Source organism: Electrophorus electricus, chromosome 3, assembly GCF_013358815.1.
Source record: "Electrophorus electricus isolate fEleEle1 chromosome 3, fEleEle1.pri, whole genome shotgun sequence".
Classification (NCBI taxonomy): domain Eukaryota; kingdom Metazoa; phylum Chordata; class Actinopteri; order Gymnotiformes; family Gymnotidae; genus Electrophorus; species Electrophorus electricus.
Window position 1 is genome coordinate 31,089,509 of NC_049537.1, and position 6,461 is coordinate 31,095,969.

Consider the following 6,461-nt stretch of genomic DNA (forward strand, 5'->3'; position numbering starts at 1 on the left):
ACTTTTAATTGTGAATGACTGTGGGTCAAGCTGGGCTATACTTGAAGCTCAAAGGGCTCAAAGTATAGATTGGGTTTTGCCATCAAGTAGGTGGGATCAGATCCAATTTTTGGCTTTGTAGGAAAGCAAGTTTGACATCTGATATGAGCACTTTTAGGGAGGTTGCAACTAACGGTGAGTCCATCAACCTGGAGGAGTGTACAGCATCAGTGACTGGCTTCACCCACAGGTGAATTGATGACATTTCTGTCTCCAAGACGATGACCACACATGCCAACCAGAAGCCATGTACGAATGCTGAAGGGCATACACTCAAGGTGTGTCTCCCCTCCATCACAGACATTTACACCACACACCACCCAGCATTGTGGATCATCCCACACACCCTTGTTAAAATGAAGAGTCAAGAGACTATGTTGATCGTCATTGTTTATTTTCATGCATAGAGCAACTATGGGGGGTTTTTTTCTAAGGGTGTTCGTCTAACATCAGGCAGTCCAACAACATCAGAGTGTAATCAAATCTAAGAAGCAGGAGAGAGCAGGGTGGATGAGATGGAAGGAGGGTAGATAGGGAGAGGGGTGGATGAGGCATGGGAGGCTCCAGCTCAGAGCAAAGGCAATGCTGTTGACACATAACAACAAGAAGGTACAAGATGGAGAGTGTTAATCCTGGAGAGATTTAATCCTGGAGAGTGTTAATCCTGGAGAGTCGATAGAAAAAACTGAAATGCACACCCAGCTATGAACATGCAGAAATGACTCACCCTCAATAGCCAGACAAGAGCACCACAGAACTGCTTTTCCTCATGTAATTTGTCAGTTTAGAGAATGGCCTCCTGCAACTTTCCCTTCCAAATGTACTGAATGTCTGAGCATCACTCCTAAAATAACCTCAAAAATGGTAGCTTGCACAGAGACACACTTCATTAATGTCTTATATTTACACATTCTTCATTAAATGCGCCACACTTCAAGAAATGGACATGTAAAGAAATAGCATGCATTTTCACGCTGGGTATTTTTGTGCTGACCTTTTCACCTTCTGTATAAAGCAGCATTTATAGAACACTGCGGTGGATTACTAAATATGGACGATTGGTGACCTTAGAGATTCACCTGACCATTCTCCATGTTGAAGACATAAATGCACCAGACACAGCAGCACAGGTCAAGGTTAGTCACATGTCAGAGGCACGATTAGTCTGGCAGTCGACTCCAACTGAAGTCCTACAGTCACACAGACCACTGATATAGTTGGTTAGTGGCCAAAACTAATCATACATGGCAACAGATGGGCCAACTATACACCTACAAAGTGTTTCTAATTAATAAATATTTCTAATGAAATGGGTGATAAGTACATTATTATAAATGGAGACAAAGTTATGACAGAATGACACTGCCACTGTTTTCACTCAGGTATTTCCACGTCATTGAAATCATTCTCAGACCTAAATAAACAGCTCCCCCTAGTGGGGGTTTAGTGATTTTTTTAAATCCTGAAAATCTATAATAGTAACAGAAATAGTAATAAGCAGTCTTCTCCTTAGCGTAGGATACCTGGAGATGCGAGGCCGTTTAGCTTCCCATAGGCATGTGTGGCTTTGTTTCTCATGCAACACTGCCAGGCTGTAGATATTATATGTGCAGCACTTGCGGCTTCAGAATCCTATATCCTTATAGGGGGCCTTGGGAACTGAGTAAGAAAGAGAAGTAAGAAAGGCAGAAACAACTTTCTGAATGATCTTGATATGGTAGCTCTTCAATATACCATCACCTAAAGCTATTAAAAGCTTTAACACAGGAGACGTGCCGCAACGCCCGACAGACAGTGACTGGAGCTAAGTGGCACAGGTTTTGTTCCGCTGCCTGGGTGTTGTGTTGGTGACTATAGCTATCGTTATGATTGTAGTTGTGTTTGTGACTGTTTGTACTGTGTATAAATCGTTCACATTTATACACAGCTTTATGTGTAGACAGCGTTCAGTGACTGCCTCAGAGGGCAAATCTGTTGCTTAGGATCAGATTTGAGAAATCTGCCCATTTATAAAGCCACTAGATACAAAAAAAGTTAATTTTCTGTTTGCTTTGTCACTATATTCTATGTACTAAATATTGTGTTTAGTCACATATGCATTTCAACGTATGTAAAGTTAATTTTAAGACAGAAACAAAGCCAAAACAAAAGGAACACAACAATTACACAAACCTAAACACAAACAAGCACAGAAAAAGCCTAAAGACAGATGTGTGTGAGGGGGTCAGCTGGGCTCATCCTTGAGGATCATGACAACATCTACCCTGCCCAATTCTTCCTCCACACTGACCCAACAAACCTGCTTCAGCTAATTCAGGCCTTTGGCAGCACCTCCAGGACAGACCCATGTGTGTGTAGGAGCTACACTCAGATCTCCAGTACCAGGCACACCTGAGTTACACATCTCCTTTGCAAGCCCAGCTAGATATATAAAATACAGCAGTAAATGTCAATACAATATCATTACTGGACAGCTATTTGCATTACAGTCATGTATATAATATGCAGATACAGGATATCAAATGATTTTCAAAATATTTAATTTCTTATGGTTTTTCCACAATGATTATGAAGTGTCACTATGAAACCATGTTGCCAAATACATATTTGTGAGTTAATGAACCTATGGCCTTTGGAAATGCTGGATCTGGAGCAGCCGTAACAAGTGTGAAATAAAACTACAACACTGTGACATGGGAATGACACCACCATGACATCATCATAAACTTCCCCAGAAAGAGTATAGGTGAGATTAAAATCGGTTCTCTCTTTAATCAAGTAATTAATTAAGTGCTATTAAAAAAATAACTTTTGTTGCAGCACATGAAAAGGTGTGCTTCTAGCTAAAGGGCCTGTGATGATCTATGTTGTGCAACATGTTCTTTAGAGATTCGAGGTGCCGGTCTCTAGTTTGTAAGGGTCTTTACTTCGTTGATTTCCTCCTCTTGCTCCAAAATCTTCTTTTTCTCTGCATATGGAATACTAGGGAGACACCATATACAACTACTTAGTCATAACACTGAATGCAGTAACTGCGAATCACAGTGACAGTCATAATACAGTAACAGTCATAACACAGTGACAGTCGTAACACAGTAACACAGTGACAGTCGTAACACAGTAACAGTGGTCTTCCCCAAGGAATTTCACATACGAGCTATATAAACTGTTTGACAGCACAAGGAGGGATTGGTTGAATATTAATTGCACCACAATAATTCTACAAAACCACAGCATCAAGCTGTCAGTGAACCTCTCTCTCTGCTCCAGGGATAGCATATTTTATCTGTACTGTAAAAGTCTGGTCTGATTTTTTGGTTTGCTCATAAGGTCAACTGTTACAGCTTTATGAATAACCTACCACATCTTCTCTGGCTGAGGCTGGAGGGCAATAAATATGTCTGCTTTAATGATGGTGGGATAACTAACCAAAACAAACAAACAACAGCTGAATCATAGAACCTAAGAACATCTAAAATCATAGCATGCTTGATGCTCATTATTTTATTGCATAGTTTTTTTTCAGGGTTCTGCTCAATAAATGTCCAAGAGCACCATCTACCTACTAAAACCCACATGGCAGATTCCGCTACACCATAACTCCAGAGAACAGTCAGTATATAAATAGATAAGTCAGTATAAATATACAATGTGGAATCTCCTTGAAAGGTTTGAAAGTAAGACAATACAACCAATCAACTAAAGATTGAGACACTAAGATCATACCCAAAACTGCTTTTAGGCATTGTGGATCCAAGCTTGTGGAAGTTTGGACTGTATTCCGGTACAAGGAATGACCGGCAATCTGAGGCTGAATGGTACCTGGGTTTGGCTGACAGGTCCACACGGAAAGACAAGCTTCCATATTAGAATGAATTTTCCCAAGGTCTGCATTCTTCACAACCAGTTTACATTTAATAAGTTGTTGTAGCCTATTATTAATAGAGCACCCTTCTGAAACAAAATTATACTAAACAATTAAAGAATACATATAAAATAATGGTTAAGTAAATCCATATATAGCTAGAATATTTACTGTAAAGAATTTGCTTCCCAGCCTCAGCAAAGAGTAATGTTTGACAAAAAGGAATTTGACAGTATACATATATAATGCTATCTTTAATCATATTGTAAATATAATAATAATAATAATAATAATAATAATAAACTCAACAAATTTGTTTCTCCCCATAGTTGCTTCTAGGGTCTGCTCTGAGCTGAAATCTTTATTTCCATGGTGCAGTTTGTCCATAAAACATCGCTTTCCAACATGGTAGGTTACTGGCTCACCGAAGTTTGGGTAAAAAGTCCACTCTGACTGGGACGCCATATGGGCCTCTAAATGCACATGGTAGCCAGTGAGCGTTACATTTACGTTTACATTTACACGTTTGATATTCCCTTGGACATATGATTAGTTTACAGAAAAAGTCCAAGAGTGTAATATAATCCGGTTTATACCAGTGTCCCATAACAAAGACACACAAGCACAGACTGAGACGTGTAAATCGTGATCGTGTGTATTGCTATAAATCACCTGAAACTAACAACGTACAGAGAGGAGCTGTAAAATCATAGAGGACCCTATGAATTACAGCAGCGTTATCAGCACCATTTCTTTCAGTCTATTTAAACTCTTATTTATTTTTATTTCTATTAAATGCAATAATGAAGTGGCATCTCAGATATTACGTTATTTAAGTTATATGTAGTTGATCTGAATAGTTCACTTATTATTTGGCATATAATGGCTTATAATTCAGTTTACGTTATTGTGAGATAATAAAGCTTGCGCGCTGTCTATGTGAACCCTTTCTCGTTAAAAGTGCTGTGAAAATGACATCAGCGCGGGATCAGGAAGAGCGTGGGAGAGGTTCCACTCGCGCGGCAGCTGGGTGTGAGCGGGGAACGGGGCGTTATTGTCAGGCTCGCACAGCAGCTTTAAGAGTCTGAGTAACATCTCCTATACGTTCACACGCTTTGACCGCATGTGACAGGTGGTATTGAGAATCAATCAGTATCACGGGCCCCAAACACGCCATTGATAAAGAAGCACATTTACTGGTGATAAACATAAGAATATAGCTGGCGTGAGCCTCTGACAGATCTACCCAACCCACAGCAAACCCCCCGCTCATGAACATGTCTGCCGTGGGTACTGAAGCGCCCAAAGCAAAGCACTTACCCAACTGGGCTGCTACGACTTGCTGTGAGGTTTTAAAGCTTGTTACTATCCTTTAATATGCTCCAGGCGTACGAGACTCACTTTGTGAGGACATCCACGTGTCTCATATGAGGTCCGAACTCTCCATCGTTTTCTTGAGTGCGAGATAAGTCTATTATCCGTGTTCTCGCCCCCATATATGACACGTTCAATAATTTCGACGTTTTTTCAAACCAACGAGTTTCAGGGAGGTGCTCGCTTAGAACTGGCCCAGTCGATGTAAAACTCTCAGAGTGCATGTATAATAACACCATCACAAAACCAGTACGCCGGCTGGGAAACGTCAGGGCCAAAAGATGTCGCTTCACAGCGTGGTGTTGAAAACGGGGCGTTGCCGGTGTGCGCCTGTCTTTGATGTGGATTTCAGCCTACAGACGTTTAGGAGGTAAACAGTAACAAAGCGTTTCCGTGGGAAAGAGCTCGTCTCTTGGGAACAGTTTCGCACAACTAACGCGCTCTTTTCACTCCCCTCCAAAAACTACACCTAGGGAGGAATTATAGGAGTTATTTGACTTAAACAACGTGACATTTCAAAGAAAGTCCTCAAGATGGCGCCAGAAAATAACATCAATTCGCCCCTTAAGCGATAGTGTAGATCAAAGTGTGCTATAGGCAATGAAAGATGCCTTTCTAATTGTTTTCTAAATTACATATAGATGATTCGGCATCTAATCAACGTTCACGAAACTTCTTCGTGATAAATCTAAATTAATTTCCATGATTGAAAATCCCAATTTAGGTATGTTAAACCAACAAACAAAAACAGCACACTTGGATCTCGGTTAATTATATTTTGTTTTATTTACTGTAAGTCAAGTATGAATGGACGCAGCCTAATGACCTAATTCTAACCTGTGTGAGAGTGTGAGAGAGAGAGAGAGAGAGAGAGAGAGAGAGTGAGAGAGAGAGAGAGAGAGAGAAGGGAGGAAGAGAGAGAGAGCTAGAGAGAGAGAGAGAGAGAGAGAAGGGAGGAAGAGAGAGAAGGGAGGAAGAGAGAGCTAGAGAGAGAGAGAGAGAAGGGGGGAGAGAAAGAGAGGGAGGGAGAGAGAGGAGAGACAGAGAGAAAGAGAGAGCGAGAGAGAGAGAGAGAGAAAAGGGGGAGAGAAGGAGAGGGAGAAGGAGAGAGAGAGGAGAGACAGAGAGAAAGAGAGAGAAGGGAGGAAGAGAGAGAGAGAGAGAGAGAGAGAGAGAGAGAGAG